Genomic DNA, 19,232 nt, shown 5'->3' on the forward strand with positions numbered 1-19,232 from the left:
ACTGTGATATTTTCTTAAATCAAAGTTTATTGTACTTGAATATCTCTTATATGTGTTGTAATTGACGTAATTTTATACTATGTTTGTGAAAAAAATAGAAGAATCCGAGTTGGTTAACCAGATGGTAGAAATAGGTAAAGGCGTGTTACAGAAACATGACGACATATATATGTTGATACAAACTTCGACGGCAGCAAGTAGGTTGGTTGGTTATCACTTATCACTACTCAAATTGGTTCTAGACTCAAGTAGCCAGGCATAAATATATTAGTATTCAAACCGCCCCCCCCCCCCCCCCCCCCCCCAGTTTTACATATGCATCTTCCTGCAGAGATTCCAGATGCATGGTCTGTGTAGACAACAAAATTAGTGATTTCCTCCTTGCATCTGTCTGGTACCTTTGGTCACTTCTGGACACAATGAAAAGAGGCTCAGTTCAAGATGCCAAAAAGAAAAAGAAAATCCGACGGTTCTCAACTATCAAGAAGTAAACAAGACGATACATGGAGCCTCGGTACTTCTATAATGGATCAAAGCAGTTGTACTCTAGATCCATCACTCCATCAAAGTGTACTTTGGGGGCACAAATAGTACTAGTAGGACCACCGTGTTTAGTTCAGGTTCATATTCCAGCAAACTAAACCATATACCAGGAAGGGAAAAAGATAGTGGTAGCTGGCTGCAATAGTAAAATATTTATGGATAACTTAAACCATATGTATGCATCTCACCTCGCTGCATCAAGATAAGCATTAAGCATCCTCAAAAAAAAAAAGGATAAGCATTAAGCAACAGAAATGGCCTCCTAAGCTTATGGACCACTACCTTGGAGGAGAGAAGAAAGATCATGGAAGAACAAAAATGTTGCCAAGGTGGTTTGGGCTTCAGAAACCAAGCTTGGTTAGAACGCCAAGCGTGGTGTCTCCTACCTTGCCCCGACAGTCTCCGTGCCCGACTACTGAAAGCAAAATATTATCTAAATGGGAGGTTGGAAGATACTGTTTGTACGGGTAACCCGTCTCCTACTTGGCAGGCAATATGTCATGGCCTTGAATTGCTAAAGAAAGGGATAGTGTGGATGATCACAAATGGCCAAAATGTTAGAATTTGGCGTGATAGATGGATTGTAAGAGATCTTACTGGTGGACTCATATCGCCCAAAGGACATTGTAGATTTAAATGGCCTCCTGAGCTTATGGACCACAATGGAAATTGGGATAACTCTAAACTGCAGCAATTCTTTCTCCCAATCGACATTTGTGACATCCAAAAAATTGGCCCCTCTCATCGTCTTGGCGATGACTTGATAGCATGGGCCCAAGAAATCTGGTGTATACGGTGTGAGAAGTGTGTACCGTTTTGCTACGGATGATCTTCATAATGGGCGCGTGACCTCCTCAGGCCACCACCCAAACGGCCGACGTGACGGTTGGAAGGCCCTATGGTCATGCAGTGCATCACCAAAGGTATTGAGCTTCGGTTGGTGCCTAGCAAATAATTCCCTTGGTACGTGGTGCAACAAAAACAAACGAATTTTGGAACCCAAGACATTATGCCCTATATGTAGCACATGTGAGGAAGATTTTTTTCCCGTGCATAAATGCAAGAACACTATGACGGAGAATGTCTTCTAAATGGACTTTACATGATGTTATATCTATCAAGCCCACTGGTCCAGATTGGTTTATTCAACTGCTTTGTGAGTTAGATGAACCAGCAAGGGTTCAACTTCTTATGCTCTTCTGGAGAATCTATCATGTTCGAAATGATATAGGTGGCCTTTGGTTCTCAGGCTATCCCTGGATGGGATAGGGATAACCTGATTTTTTGAGGATGCCACACGTTTGGAAGAGAGGATGAGATGGCTGAGGATAACCAGGGATAACGAATATTCGCTCCAAAACTTGGCTATCGAGAGCTGCAAAAAATTGGCGGACAAGGGCAGCCACCCGCGCTCGCTCTGCTTCAGCTTACCTATCTTGGTGATTAGCACCGAGACAAGAGACAAACAGATGAATAGGCAACACGGTCACACCAGATCTGATTAGTGAGTTTGGCGATTTCGATGAATTGTTTGGACAGTGGAAGCTAGCCTCCGTGCTAATGCCCGGCGAGTAGAAAGGATAGTCATGACCGAATTGTTTCGATTTTGTATCATAGAAGGTAAACGGAAAAAATCTGCATATACTACTTGGGTATTTTCTCTTTCTTTGAGGGGAATATATTGGGGGTATTCTGACCTGAGAGGTAATCATAACAATTCATCCACCTATCATCCTTTCAAGCAAACATAAAATTGGCTATCCCGACCACTATCTAACCTTCCAACCAAACATGCAAAGATGGCTATCCATAACTAGGTGGACAGGGGCACCCTTAGCCAATCCAACCTTGCCATTGAACCAAACGCCACCATAGTGCACTCAAAGACCGGCCCCCTGTGGATGTCCCTGTCAGGTTTCTATAGAGCTATCTATCCTCCTTACAGTCTGTTGCGACTTGCCCAAATGATGATCATACTAAGGGAAAATCCCCGGTTCAGTTCTGCTACCCACTGGTAATACGCACATGTGACAATAAATTTACTACTCCTGTCCCTTGGTCATCTCCTTCTGCTAGACGTGTTAAACTAAATACAGATGGCTCCATATTGGATGGGGTTGATGGTATAGGTATGATACTCCGTGACCACTCCGACGGTATTGTTTTCAGCTCCTGTAGGCACCTTTTTTCATGCAATGATGTGTTGGAGACTGAGATTTTAGCTATCCGGGAGGGACTCATGCTAGCCCTACAATGGGGCAATCTACTAATTGACATTGAAAGTGACAATTTGGAGGTTGTGAACATGTTGAAGAGTGGAGACACAAACAGATCAAGATAGACATTTCTTGTTAGAGAGATAAAGGAAGCATGTCCGAATCGTAGTTCTTGTATTACCCACATCCGTCGTGGCTGTAATTCCACTAGCTAGTCATGTTTCGGCAAACTTTGGGAGGACTCAAGGTCGAACTGTTGTATGGCTTGGGTCGGGATCAGATGTCGTATTAGACGATGTTAAGCGTGATTATACATTGATTGAGTAATACATGAATTATTTCCGCAAAAAAACACAAATGTTACCAACACTGAATGTTGTTTATGTTATATCCATAGCAAGGCTGATTTTGTGTATGAGACACACGAGGCATCACCTAACGAAAACATGCTACAAAAGAAATGAGGAGCCAGAATCAAGTCGATCACAATATACAAAACTCTTTTTTTAGGCAGTACAAAACTCTTTTTTGACGAGGCTATCCAGCAAGAACAAACAAAAGGTTTTCTTTTTAGGCTTCAAACAAAAGGTTGACTCGGGCTTGGTGAGATGCGACACACCTGTGCAGCTGGGCTTGTGAATAAAAGGCCCAACATCCGTTCGTCACTGGAAAAAAACTACTATAATGCCACGAGTAGGGATGAAAATGGAGCGGAAATTTTTTGTTTTTCTAGGGAAAAATTAATAACAGAGAGGAAAAACAGAAACAAAACTGAAATAAAACTGGAATTTTGTATGCGGAAACATAAATGGAAATGGAACAACGTTTTACTGTGGAACATGCGAGGAAATGGAACTTTTCATATCTATTAATACGACACTTTCTGTGTTGAGTATGAACATATGGCTATTTTGTAGCCTGACAAACACATAATTAGGCCCTCCACATATCATGCAGAATTGCCCATATGGCCTAACTTCTTCACTACTATCAATGCATCATGGACACTTCTCTTTCTGAGTTGAAGTGTCTACTATATTACTAGTATATACTACTATTGAAGTCGTCAGCTATATAAACAGTGGTGTGTGATCTATCTTCTATTATAGAACAATATGTTAGTAGTATGACCGTATGAGCACTATTGTGATTTGCGCTCTAGTGTTTGGTTGTTTGATGGCTTTCAAGTTTTTGTGTTGCCAATTAAATATTTATGCACAAATGAATATCATATTATATACCCAACATGTATCTTAATATTTTGATACCTTTCAAGTTTTTGTGTTGCGGAAGTTCAATTGTACTTTGTTGGTTCCATTGTGTTTTTTCTACGGTTCAAGGGGTCTTTGGTTCCGGCGAATACTCGATTTCGTCTCCGTGTCCTTGTCGTATTCACTGCGGTTTCATTTCCGGTAGTATTCGTTTGCAGGGTTTCTATATTCATTTCCAATTTTCGAAGCAAATATGAAAACACACGTGGCAACACCAAGTTCCATCCGTTTCCACTTTGTTTTCATCCCTAGCCACGAGTCAGTTTCCACTTTCCATCCAAACTAGGGTAGTATAAAATTCCCTGAAAACTAGATTAATATAAACTCATAGATATGAATAAAGGAAAAGAGAAGTGAGTGATGCCCATTATTCAATAGTTGTTACTAGATCTTAGCGGGGTTTAAGCATTTCTTAATGATAATGTAGTTTTTAGTAGCGTTTGCTTCCTTTAATGTCAATTTGAACCATTGGACGCCATGCTGGCGGATCATGGCCTCTCTTCTGCTTTTGCTAAATCTCTATGTGTTGGTTCGAAATATGGGTGGCCGGATTGTGTGTTTCCCCTTTATATTCTCAAACGACCACCTTGTATTGCTCGACTTCGATATTTAGGAGGTCCAAGCGGAATGGTTTGGGGACAATACATGTTCTATTTACCAGACTCGTGGTGTTGGTTTATTCTCTCTTGATTTTCTTGTGCACTACCAGGAGACCCGTCTTTTGTTGTTGGTCTCGTCCCGGTCAAGCTGCCATTTCTTCCTTTAACCCCCTTTCCGGAGGTCCTCCGGCAGAGAATGTATTGATGTGAGCTTGATATCTAATGTTGCGAACCCTTCTTTGGGTTCACCCCTAGTCCATGGTCATCATTTATTCATGTGCTTCAGCATCTTCGATGGCACTAGGGGACTCTTCCTCCTCCATTTCAATCGGAGGTGTCGGTTAGCTGTTTTCAACATTGATGCTAGGTTCGAGACAGGTTGTGCCCAGTGGGGATTTCCCCAGTCATCATGTTGGACATATTTGTTTTTGTTTCTTCTCCACTTGCCCATGTACATGTTTCATTGGTCCTTTCTTGATTTATATATATAATTTATTGCAGGCTCATCTCCATAAATCTTGGAATACAATGCAGACTTTTTTCCATGAAAAATACGTACTTAAAGGATACTTGTCTTGTAAAAATAGTGGATGAACAGCACATGATGTATATATACTGTATGTCTTGGAAGAATGCTGAACATTATTTATTAATATATATAAATTAGATGAAACAAAATAAACACAATGGTTTTGTGGTGTAGTTGGTTATCACGTCAGTCTAACACACTGAAGGTCTCCGGTTCGAAGCCATTTATATTTTTGTTTTTTTTTTCGCATTTTGCATAGTGTAAAAAAAATAAAAGAAAAAAAAGACTGGTGGCCCATACAGGTCTCGAACATGTGACCTTCGCGTTATTAGCACGACGCTATAACCAGCTGAGCTAATAGGCCCCTCGGTCGGCAATAGTTTTTGAGACTATATATTCGAACTGAATAAGACTCGTACCACTCCTCTTGTGGTGAGATGGAAAGAGTAAGATCACTGTGGCCTTTTTTGGATGTTAAGCTGATCTTATGAATCACAATAAAAAAAACCCATCTCTGCTCGTTAGAGGGATCTGCAAAATGGAGCAACAGATCTTGGTCCTTGGCTATGTAGATTCCCATTTAACTGTCCACGTTTGTAAGTATTTGTAGCTGTTGGAGCCTTTCTGTCATTGTTTCTGTGATGAGATGGGTACCTAAATCATCTTGCAACAGCTACATAGTGATAAAACCATATGTGCAAGCGAGCAAGTAGTGGCAGCTGTGCCAAATTTGCAAATTCGACTATGCTATCTGTGCCCTATTTTGCAATAGCCACATAGTGATAAAGCCATATGTGCATAGTTTCCATTACTGCGGGCAAGTAATACCCACTATAATTGGTTGAAGAGAAAATAATCACTCTTGACTTCTGCATCACAGGATGCTCATAACCAAATTAAATATATCTTTTTGGGAGTGAGGGCACTATCTCCTGGAAGAAGAACTATGGTTTTCGTGGTATCCCTCCCTTCTCTATCCTGGATAGGAAAATAACGGCTGGCATGGAGCCTCCAAGACGCATATGAAATACTAGCCACCTCACTTCCATCATCATCATGTTAATCTTTGGTTTGGGACGTATGCACAGGGATAAAAGATGTATATCCATCTTATAATGCAAAGAAAAAAAGTTAAGAAGAGGATGAATCAGAAGAAAATTCATTTGAAGGAGTGGGGACTAAAGGTCCCCCCCTTTTAGTCCCGGTTCAACATGAACCAGGACCAAAGGCCCACCACGTGGCACGAGGCGCACCGTGGTCTGGGGGACCTTTAGTCCCGGTTGGTAAGGAAATTTTTATTTTTATTTTTTAAATAAAGCAAAAACAGCCCGCCTACTAGGCCGGCACGGCCTGCATACGACTAGAAACCCAATCTCTAGTTGGGCCAGGATGCAGGCCTGAACGGCCCAGTAGGCCCCATAGGGCAGATGACTTGCAATAGACCCACAAAGGCCTGCTTAGAGAGGAGCTCGACACGGTAGCCGCGGCGGGGCTTATAAATCGGTGCGAGCTCCTCTCAACTAGCGAGGTGGGACTAAACATTGTGCACTGCGGGTGGCAGCACACCACCTTTAGTACCGGTTGGTGGCTCCAACTGGTACTAAAGAGGGGTCTTTAGTACCGGTTGGAGCCACCAACCCGTACTAAAGGCCACCACCTCTTTAGTATTGGTTCATGACACGAACTGGTACTAAAGGTTCGCCACGAACCGGTACTAATGAGTGCGCCCGCCTAGCCATTGGAACCTGCACTAATGGTCACATTAGGACCATTAGTGCCGGTTCAATTCCAAACCAGGACTAATAAGTTTCACATTAGACCCTTTTTCTACTAGTGAGTAGGGAAACCATCTTTGCTTGCAGGAGCCATCTACAAAATACAGCAATAAACTTCGCCCTTGTCTAGTTTCCCATTTCATTGTCCATATTTGCTTGTAGGAAAGAGGGTGCTGAGGAGCAGTCTCCGATGTCTCCCTGGATGTTGCGATTTGTGAAGGAACCATCGTTTCCACATGGGTGTTTGGGGGGGGGGGGGGGGGGGGGGGGGGGGGGTTGTGGACGTAGTTGCACAGATTCTGCCACCGTAGATCGCGGATGGCTGCACATCTACACACACTTTATCCTAATCAATTAGACAGCGATCACCTGTGCAAGTATCTTTGTTGGTCCAAAAAAAGGCACGACGTCGATGGTTGATCAGCTCAATAACACCACAGGGAAGGTGGTAGGAACACATAAAGTAGGTTGGAAGATTATTTACCACCAGGTTACAGGGAACTAGCCTCCTACCGGAGGAGAGGAGAAGAGCCCGCAAGCTGGAGAGGTAGCGGTCCAAGGAGTGGACGAGGGGGCGTAGGCTGAGATAGGGAGTTTCAAGGTGGAAAGCAGAGGACCCAGGTATGGTTGAGACAAGGAAGAGATGGGGCGTCCAAGAACCGCTGCCATGGCAGAAGCCACGGAAGAATTGGAGTGCATGGGAATGAACACGACTTGTGAAAAATGATGGATCTAAGGTGAGTAGCAGCGGTGAGGTCCATGGCAAATGCTAAGCGTGTTGTCCGCATATTGGAGCACCAGGCAAGGAATTGAGGGGTGTTGGAATCTTATTAGTCACCGTTTCCAACTTTATGTGATGTGATGTGTGCACAGATCATGATGCAACAGTTGTATAATAATAAAGCAACTATTATTATTATACAGGAGGAAAACAAATACACAAAATTCCTTTTCAATTTCATTTTTATTCCTCCGTCGAAAGATGGATACTCGTGACAAACCGGCTAGCATGCCACGTACAATTGAGAGTTGTGACAATTTTTCTCCCTTGCGTTGATGTTCGATAATATATTCATATGGATGTGTCATGGTGCGATCCTGTTACCATGTGTTTTATGAAAAGAAAGGGATTATTTGCGAGGAAAAGAAAGATGGTCATATTATGTTCGTTCATCCATCCATTGTTCCCCATTGTTGTCAGCGTCTTATGTTAGTTATTAAACAAGCAAGACGGGGAGATTCAATCATGTGAGCTGTGGAATTAACAAGTGGAGAAACTCTTGCTGCGCACACATTGCAGGTGTTTGTGTGCGTCTGTTCTCTGAGTATTTTACAGTTTTTTCTACTCGAAACAAAGAAATGGGGCGAGAGAGGCTCGAACTCTCGACCTCAGGATCACTCGCTTTAGCTATGAGACCTACGTGCTAGCCAACTGCGCCACCGCCCCGTTGTCTTCCCTTCAAAGCAAAAGCATCATTAATCGTTGCCTGAGCTAATGAGTTTTGTCTCATCTGTCCGAAGATAACTATTTATCATATCGAATTAATCCGACGGCCAGTAGCAATCGCATGCCAAGCAGCTCGAGGCCGGTAGCTTACATGAAAAACTTGTGATCCGCTTTGAATATTAATTAAGGAAAAGGATATTCTATGTTTTCTTAAAAAAACCTATGGCCATGTTTAATGTTTTTTCTTGGCCAATGTCATTCGGCTAGCCGTATTGCTTATAAAAAGTCATTACATCGTTTACAAGCAAATAAATAATCTCACTTGAGGGGTCATCGCCCTAGTTACATGAAATATTGTTGTGAACATGGATCGTAATTTCTGTTACTTGTAGTGTTCTTTTTACTGCATTTACAGTTGATGCCATGGGTATTTTTAAATTCCCAGCTTCTCTTTGTGGTAAGTTATCCCAAATCATCGGGAATTTTTGATGGGGTGATGAGGAGAATAGGAGAAGAACTCATTGGCTCGCCTGTGACAAGATGACGAGACCAAGAGGTGAAGGGGGTATGGGCTTTCGTGATCTTATACTATTCAATCAAGTGCTTTTGGCGAAGCAAGCTTGGCGATTATTGTTATTTTTGGACTCTTTTGTGTGTCAATGTGATGAAAGCTAAATATTATCCTCATGGGCATCTTATTGATACGGTCTTCCCTCAAATGACATCGCTTACTTGGCAAGGTATTACGCATGGGCTTGAGCTGCTGAAAAAGGGTATCATATGAAGAGTGGTCGATGGTGCTAGTATATATATTTGGAGGGATAATTGTCTTTCTAGGGAATCTGGCCTGAAATTTACTGATAAGAAAACCAAAACCAAGATCTAATGGTTGGTTGATTTATTCATGAGTGGCATAAGGAGATGGGATAAGAATCTATGATCACGCATCTACTTTACTCTGTGTGTTCTGAATTTGGGTGAGGGAGATCTCATCGTCTAGTACGCTAGCATCATGAGAAAAACGGCTTGTTTTCGGTGAAGAGTAGGTATAGGTTGCCCTCAATCTCAAGGACAAGGAGATTGATTTGGGGAATTCCAGGGTGGCCGTAAATGGAGAGAGGAGGCTCTGGAATATTATTTGGAAGGCTAACGTTCCTCGGGAAATTAGAATATTTGTTTTGGCAGGCTGCCCCTAAGGCTAATGTGTTCCGTATGGCGTTGAGGGAGGTGTGGAATTTACAGGGTGTTCCGTACGGCGTTGAGGGAGTTGTGAAATTTACCATCCGAAGAGATCATACTAGAGAAGTTAACATTTTCTTTTGGGATTATATTGGTGCGTGCTTTAGCATCAAGGACGCGGAACTTAGAGCGACCTTCTCCGGTCTTTATATCGGTATCACTCTTCACAAGCCCATAACTTTGGAAATTGACTGTTCTTTTTTGGCTTACTTTCTTGTACATGATAATATGGACTTGACAAACCTTATTGATCTAAAAAAAGAAGCGTTGAGTGTCTCCATTATGATGAATTTGAAAATCTCTGAGATTAACAAGAAGGCTAATATGGTGGCACATGAGATTGCGAAGTTTAGTGTTGTTAATAGATGGTGTTCTTATTAATAGTGTTTCGACCTTTGCGGCAAATGTAACAAATACGGATGTTGTATTATATGGGTGGGGTAATTTTTTAAAAGAAGTTTTGTCCAACAAAAGAATTACGTTTTAGCTAGCTCGTGAACAACTGGGTTGGCATCCAGTTTTCATAAGATATCTCTACAAACTCCATTGATAAAATTATGCAGTTGTGAATAATCGCTGTTAAAGACATATCTCCTCCCGTCTGCATGACCACAATGAACTACAAGCAATCTGATTGCATGACGATTGGGTTACACCCCTAGTAGCGTGCCAGTTCTATTCTACTTCCTCCGTTCTTGAAAAAATATACTTCCAACTTTATTAAAAAGTCAATTTTTTTATGTTTGACCGTATTTATACAATAATACATCAACATTTATGTCATCAAATTAGTACCATTAGATTCATGATAAAAATATTTTCATCATATGCCTTTTGGTTTCATAAATATTGATATATTTTTGCGTAAACTTGGTCAAACTTTGAGATGGTTTGACCCTCCAACAAAGTTGAAACTACACTCTTTCAAGGATGAAGGGAGTATCTCACAACGCTAGGATCTCTACCATCGATGCACCTTGGACATATGATAGCTTACTGCATGACCCTGCCTCTTTCCTCTAGAAATTTGGCTATTGTGACTGGTTTGTCAAAAGTTCTCCTACGAAATAAAAAATTTGATGGGTTGTAGAAGTACAGATGGATGTCCAATGTGCCCATGGGCTTGGTTGGCGCAAAGCTTAGATGAAATAAATGGGTGCTAGGCGCAATCCGGGTGTGTCTCTACAGCTCAATGACAACGTGGTTCAGCTACTGCATCTGTATACTAGACATAATGGCATGAAAGCTACTCCCTCCGTCTCAAAATATAAGAACGTTTTTAACACTATGCTAGTACCCCCCACCCCACCGCGTCCCCCCGTGACGAGTACTTTAATCATGACTTATGTCATTACTGGATCATAGCTGTACAAGTAGGGATGGATGACTCAATGCCCTACTAGCTCCATGGGTAGGGTTCAATGCATAGCTAGGCCCCGAGCAATAGGGCCTTGGCCCAGGGCATGGCAGCAATTCTCCTCGATGACTTATAGCCATAGTAAAGATTTTTCAACTTTGTGTCACTGTAGCACGAAGGTAGCAGGGGGAGTTGGTCAAACCTGGCTACGACCCTGGCTGGGTTGGCGCAAAGCTAGCTAGGAATTGTGCGGTGCACGAGCCATCCACATCCTCATCTGCAGCTCTATGGCGATGGGCATCAGCTATTGCATTCATGCACTCGACAAAAACACTGTCATGTGTAAAAAAAATTGTACGAATGGATTCTAAGTATTAGAAGGATAATACAAAGATGGATATTTAAAAAAATACTTAAGAGGGTAGTTAGAACACCTCTGCATGTTCTTGATAGATGAAAACAAGGGAATTAGCTGAGTAGTACATCTGGATGCTCTATGAGCCAGCTGGTGAGCTACTAGATTGAGTTTTCTTGGGATTATGTAACGTTCTTGTGATATATGGAGGCAACACACTAACAATCACATAGGATTTGACATAGTTTCTAGGATTCCATTGCAGGGTAAAGTGAGTTCATACGGAGAAGGATAATGGAGTAAGAGGTCAGAGGTGTTCGACAAGAAGCCTTATGTGATAATTTCTACTCCCTTTGTAAACTAATATAAGAGCGTTTAGATCACTACTTTAGTGATCTAAACACTCTTATATTAGTTTACGGAGGGAGTACATCTATAGGTTCCAGAGTCATCTTTTAAGAAAACAACTAGGTCATTTTTCATGTCGGCCCGTCTACAGTGCACAACAGGGCCACACCACTTCGGGCGGGTCCCTTCTTCATGTTGTCGTGCTTCTCAATCTTCAAACCTTATTGTGTCATCACCTTGGTTGTGACAGATTAATGGACAACGAAGTTGATAGATTCTCAGTTGGGGCCTAATGGACCGGTGCCCTAGAGCACCATCAAGGTTTTGACCTTGACCCGCTTGATCAACAAATTATATATCACAGCTTCAAGGTGTTAACAAGGAAACGAGTCAAATCTGTGTTGTTTAGCTTGAGAGGACCTTACATTTGGGATCGCCCGCAGAGACTCCTAGTTTTTTTTTTGAGCAAAACAAGCTAGGCTTTATTAATCAGTTACGTTTACAGATATAGCAACCGGGTCATGAGGAAGACCCAGCCATAGATGCCTCCCTTGAGGTAGAGAAACACCAAACCTAGCAAGCCTATGAGCGTCAACATTGGAAGCTCGAGGTTCGAAACAAAAAATACACGAAGAAAAACCTTGAAGACTCTCTAAAATTTCTTTTATAACTCCTCCATCCTCTCCTCCTACACCTTGATGGATGTGGCTGATGCATTGCTGACAGTCTGAAGCTACTTGAATATACTGCATTCCTAGATCTTGAGCCAAAGCAAGTGCTTCCCTGCAAGCAAGAGCTTCCAGTATAGCTGGGTTGACAAGACCACGTATAGCTAACAAAGATGACCCAAGATATGCTCCGTCTCGATTTCGGCAGACTGCAGCCGCTGCTCCCATGTTGTGATGAACGGACACACCCGCATCCACATTAATTTTAACATATCCCTCAATTGGTGCAATCCATTTTCCTCTAACATGGCTATCTTGTTGCACTGTTATCACACGTCCTTCTTGCCCAATATTTAACTGATCAAATTCTGTGATAAACTTCCGAACAAAAGCATGTGTGTCATATGGGTTCTGAGTAATTGACTCATGAATCAGTTTTCTTCTTGCATGCCATATTGCCCATAAAGTGACTGCCATACGAACAAACTCATCATGTTTGAGAACCTTTAGCATAGCGAACAACCAATTTTTAGCTGATGGTTCACTTGTTGCTATCATGTGCTCCAACAAGTCATGATCCACTAGCACCCACACGCAGCGCGCCATCATACACTCGAGCAGGCTGTGACGCCATGAGTCCCGAGCACCGCAGACATAGCACTCCTCCTTATGCGACATATTTCTATTTTTCCGCACATCTTCGGTGGATATAGAATTCTTGGCTAACCTCCATAGAAACATTTTAATCTTTGCAGGTATCATAACATTCCAGAGGGAGGTCCAAGATTTACTCATATCGGTCGTATTAGACATACCTGGCCGTTCTTCTAGCCAGTCTTCCCTCCTCTTTTTTTTATCTCCACTACCATCTTATATGCAGAGCGAACAGAAAAAATCCCGTTCTTCTCAAAACCCCATGACCAGAAATCGTCTATGTTTCTTGTACAGACTGGAATTTGCAAGATCGCATCTGCATCATATGGTAAGAACACCTGCTGGATCGGCTCGGCTTCCATCTAGCATTTCCATGGTCCATTAGCTCGGACACTAGTTGTGGAGGTTGAGCAATCAACGAAACAATGGGTCTCATATTTTCTGTCTGTGGAATCCAGTTCATGTTCCAAATATCCGTCGTAGTTCCAGTACCCACCCTGCGAATAAGACCCAGCTTTAAGGTATCTCGCCCTTCCATCACTGACCGCCAAATCTAAGAGGGATGATTACCAAGTTCGGCTGTCCAAAATCACCACCCGGATAGTATACAGCCTTAAGGATTCTAGCGCTCAAGGATTCTGGGTTTTGAAGAACTCTCCAGGCCTGCCTAGCAAGGAGTGCAAGGTTAAAAATTTCAAAATCTTTGAACCCTAAGCCCCCCATATACTTGGGCATACTCATAGTGTCCCATGAAACCCAATACGGCTTGCGTTGTCCTCTCTTACTGCCCCACCAGAACACATTAATCATGGAAGTTAAACTCTTGCATAATCCTCTTGGAAGTTTTAAACAGGACATAGAATACACCGGGATAGCTCGGGCTACTGATTTAATGAGGACCTCTTTGCCAGCTGCTGACAATAATTTCTCCATCCATCCCTGTATTTTGCTCCACAAACGATCCTTGAGATATTTAAACACCCCATTTTTGAACTTCCCACATCAGATGACATACCAAGGTATTTCTCCTTCAGTTGTTCATTAGGGACATTCAAAATAATTTTAATAGCATATCTTACCTCTTCTGGGCAACCTTTACTGAAAAAGATAGAAGATTTGTCTTTATTAATTCTCTGCCCTGAAGCTCTAGCATAGGTTTCCAAAAGAAGAGACACCTCTTCAGCCCCCTCACTATTTGCTTTAAAAAACAGCAGACTGTCATCTGCAAACAACAAATGGTTAACCGGTGGAGCCGATGAAGCCAGTTGTATTCCTGCCAGACTGGATGAGTGAACTCTAGATTTCAAAAGGCACGAAAGGCCCTCTGCTGCCAGCAAAAAGAGGTACGGTGAAATAGGATCCCCCTGACGGATACCCCGTGTTGGATTAAAAGCATCAAGTTTCTGCCCATTGAAAAGCACTGAGAATGAAACCGAAGTAACCATCCCCATCACAATGTCCACCCATCTCTGTGTGAATCCCAACTTTAACATTATTGCCTTCAGATAATTCCACTCCACTCTATCATAGGCTTTCATCATGTCAAGCTTTAGCGCACAGTGTCTATGCTTCTGGGCCTTGTTTCTCTTCATAAAATGCAGACACTCATAGGCAGCAATAATGTTGTGAGTAATCAAACGACCACGAACAAAGGCAGACTGTTCCTCAGATATTATATCAGGTATCACAACCTTCAGACGGTTTGCTACAACCTTAGAGCTAATCTTGTAAAGAACGTTGCATAAACTTGTAGGGCGAAATTGAGAGAGTAGCATTGGATTTTTTTACCTTTGGGATCAAAACTAGGATTGTGTTATTTATCTCTTGTGCACTCTCCAACCCTTCAACGATACTCAGTACTACCTTTGTGACCGTATCCCCACAAATATCCCAGTGCTTCTGGAAAAATTGTGCTGGGAAGCCATCAGGCCCCGGTGCCTTCTGGGGAGCCATCTGAAAAAGTGCTTTCTTAACCTAGTGCAAGGTTGCATGCACGGTGCTGTTGTTGGTCTGGCCCAGTAAGAAGGTGGGCGTGTCAGGCTGACGCCACTTTCACATCATTGTTGTTTTTTTCATTTTATCTTCACATTTTAGCTTTATTTTTAATATTTTTATATTTTGAAATATTATTAAAATATATGTATACATATATAAATATAATTTACATAAAAATTGAAAAATGTTAATCATGCATTTCAAAAGATAAATATGTACACAAAATGTTAATCATGTGTACGAAAAGTGCTTGTGACATTTACAAAATGTCACGCGTTTAAAAAAACATACCTAACATCTATGAAATGTTTATACAATGTGAATAAAATTATTTGTGTAAATCAAAAACAAATATTTCATACATTTAAAAAATGGTTCATGAGTTTCAAAATGTGTCTGAAACAATTTCAGAAAAAGTACATGCAATGTAAACAAAGTGTTTGCATAACAAAAAAAATGTTTAATAGCATTAAAAAATATATGTGGCATTTTAAGAAAAAATCCAATGGTTCAACCACAAAGTCCTTGAAATTTTAATAAAAATATTGTACAATGTAAAAAGGTTCCCATAGGCCAAATAATGTTTATTTGCATTACAAAAATGTTCATGGCATTTCAAGAAAATATTCACCGTTGTTGAAAAATGTCCATGAAATTTTTAGGAATATATATACTGTGTAAAAAGTGTCCATGTAGTTTAAAATAATGTTTATTTGAATTTTAAAACTATGACGTCAATTTTGAAAAAAACTTATCTTGTTTTAAAAAATTATTCTGAAATTTGTTTAAAAAATGTATATCATGTCTTTGAAAAATGTCCAAAGTATAAAAAACTATATTTCACATGTGCGCTGAAAATGTAAATTGTGTACTGAGAAGTAGATATGTATTGAAAAAATAAAAAAAACAGACAAAGAAGTAAAAGAGCAAAGAAAACCGAAGAATACAAAGAAAACCTAGAAATAAAGAAAGTAAAAAACAGAAGTAATGCAAACAAAGAAAAATCTAAAGGTAACCAGTGAATACATAAATAGAAAACAAAGGCTAGCAAAAGGGAATAGAAAAACCAAAGAAACCAGTAAAAACACAAAATAAAATGGTAAAGAAAAAAACACAGAAAACTGGAGAGGAACGAGCGAACCCACAGCGATAAACAAGCGGCAATCGACTGCGCTAATGGGCTGTCCGAATTAGGTACGGGCGAGACATATCCTCGGCTCTCACATCTTGGCCCGGGGTACGGGCCTTGTTAACAAGGGTTTTCACATTTTCTACTGTGTAAAAAAAGAAAAAGAAAAAGAAAAAGAGAATGGCCCATACAGGTCTCGAACCTGTGACCTACGCGTTATTAGCACGACGCTCTAACCATTCTTCCTTGTATATATTTCATTAATAGGCCCGTGCAGCACCTGTTCAGAACCCTGTGGTGAGAAGAAAAGAGCAAGCTGATATTATGAATCACAAGATGCAGCAATAAATCTTGGTCCGTGGCTATCTAAATTTCCATGTCACTATCAATGTTTGTGCGTATTCGTGGTTATTGGGGCCGTCTTGTCATTGTTACTGTGATGTGATGGGCACACAAATCATCTTGCAAGAGCTTCATAGTGATAAAGTCATACATATGCAAGTGGGTGAGTAACAGCAAGTATATATGCCTGCTCAAGGCGCATATTCAGACCCATTATTTCGATAATGCATCGATTTAAGCATTCCAAGAGAAAAAAAATCACTCTCAACTTCTGCGTCATAGGATCCATGCAGCCAAAATTTGTTTTTCATTATATGGAAAAAAGCCTTCCTTCTCTATACTTTGATGGAATTATAACGTTGGCGTTCAAGACACCACATGAAATATCAGTCACCGGCTCACCGTTGGGTTCGTTCAGTCATCTCAAGTAATCAATCATTATCGCATCAATCTTTGGTTTGCGGCGTTTAAAAGCCATGTACATATGCACGGGGCTAAAAGTTGTATATCGATCTGATGATTAGAACAAAAGTTTAAGAAGAGGATAAATTAAAACCGCTAGTGGAACCAGCTGAGCTAATAGGCCGCTCTTTCTGTTTTAATGTTGTCCACTCGGACGTGGAGTTTCTACACCCAGGAGCAAATGCTCCTGGTGTGAACAGATAAATTCCAAAATAATTCTAAAATTCTAAAAAAAAATTGTGGCATAGTTTCACAAATATTTGTTGTGCATGCAAAATTTCATTGCAAAATCACATTGGTGGAAGGCGTGGTAAAAAAACAAAACCGATGCTCTGAAAATGTTACTTACAAAAGCATTTTGGAGCTCTGATTTTGTTTTTTTGGCACGCCTTCCACCAATGTGATTTCGCCATGAAACTTTGCATGCACAACAAACATTTGTGAAAGTATGTCACAAAAAATCAGAATTTTTTGAATATTTTTTCTATTTTTTGATTTTACTGTTCACACCAGGTGCATTTGCTCCCGGGTGTAGAAAGGTACTTTCCTGTCCACTCTTTCTTTACAACCTCTAGTGTAACATGATCGATCAATACATGTGCAGTGCCAGCCCTCCAAATTTGAGAGGGTGCTAGATGACTAAGATGAATGAGCTTTGGCCAGAGATGAAGGGGTTAACCTAGTGTATTATGCCAGTTTTGGCCTAAATAGTGTTCAATAATAGACTTGAAATAGTCTAAAGAATAAATTTCGCTGTGGAGTCATACCCCTTTGGCCCTAACTAAGCTCCGCCACAATAAATGTTATATCGGCGAGCCTGGGTGAATGATTAGAAGAAAAAGGTAATAAGAGAATGAATCAAAAGAAAGAAAAACCATCAAGGGGTTTGAGCTAAGAGAAGAAGTCATCTTTGCTCGTTGAAGCAATCTGCAAAATGCGACAATAGATCTTGCTAGTTCCCATCTCGTTGTCCATGCTTGTAAGTAATCGTCGCTGTTGGTATCTTTTTCTGTCATTGTTTCTGACTTCTTGTGATGTGATGTGCGCGCGAATCATCCTGCAACAGCTACAAGATAATAAAGCCATATATGCAGGCGGGCGAATAGTGCTCAAGGAATATCTCTATCGACCCGTCATGTCTATGTATATCCCTATATACATGTGTTTCTTCTTGATTGTTCGAAACATCAAAAACTGGTTTTTGAATTTTCCCAAAAAAGGCTTCATGGAGGCCAAGCTCCAAAATCAATTTCCGTGCTCCTGTGAAAAAAATACTATGTTTTCATGACGCCCCTCAATATTCCTTCTCTAGATATATACCTGGATGGGAAATAACGGCCGACGTGCAGCACTCAAGGAGACATGTGAAATATCAGAGATTTTTATCCCCAGTACGTGCACAAAGTCATCATATGCGGCCAACTGTGCAAGCAAAATAATCAAGTCAAGAATTGCATAGCCCTAAATGGAGCTTTCCACTGGGGGCAAGAATTGGCACCACCCACTCAGTTTCCTTCTTACCTTTTTTTGCTTTGCTTTCATCCGCAAACTAACAAAAAGTGAGTTGATCTGTGATCTGTGTTAGAAATATTTAATGTGTGTTCAATAGTGCGCTTTGTCTGCTACTATACAACCTTTAGGTTTTGTGGTAGAATTTGGAGATGCTGCCGCGAGGTGTGTCCTATCTGGATGACCTTTTTTTTTACTTTTTTTTGTTCGTCGATTTGATCGGCCTTAGTGCTTACCTTTGCTTAGCATCGTTTCAATAATTAATAATATAATTATGTGTATCATCTGATCCAGAGTCCGGGGGTAAATCCTCCTTTCTAAAAGAAAAAAATATTAACATATTTATTTCTATTTGACTGCACATGGCATGAAAAATCATAAATCTCTACAAGCGTACATAAATACAGTCATGTACATTTTGATTGGTTTTGCGGGTTTTTTTTCAAAAGCATGAAAATACAAATAAAACAGCAAGGCTAATGAGCCTGAGATATTGTGGCATTTATCAATACCCAAGCCTTGAATAATTTATCGGTTATGATGCTTTTGGTTCGAAGGAATCATATAGAAATTTCAGAGGGTTTTATTTGTCAGAAATCTTTTCTATGGGACTTCCTTGATATTGTAGGTATGGAACCATAAAATATTCATATGGCCTCCTTTCCATGAATTTGGAAGATAATTTCTGTTGAATCAAACCTTGTGGTTCCTTGGTTCAGTGACAACTTTGCTTGCACCTATTGCTTAAGGAGATTCTTGTAATTTTCTCACGGATCAACAACACAACATTTCTA

The 19,232-nt window shown here is 40.8% G+C and overlaps 1 non-coding gene across 1 annotated transcript; it reads right to left on the reverse strand.

The window, feature by feature from the left end:
• Window positions 1–5,448: 5,448 nt before the first annotated feature.
• TRNAI-AAU (transfer RNA isoleucine (anticodon AAU)) lies at window positions 5,449–5,522 on the reverse strand. The gene has a single exon. It is a non-coding gene; the product is annotated as a tRNA-Ile (tRNA).
• Between the last annotated feature and the right edge of the window lie 13,710 nt (window positions 5,523–19,232).

This window comes from Triticum aestivum, chromosome 3A (genome assembly GCF_018294505.1).
Source record: "Triticum aestivum cultivar Chinese Spring chromosome 3A, IWGSC CS RefSeq v2.1, whole genome shotgun sequence".
Taxonomy (NCBI): domain Eukaryota; kingdom Viridiplantae; phylum Streptophyta; class Magnoliopsida; order Poales; family Poaceae; genus Triticum; species Triticum aestivum.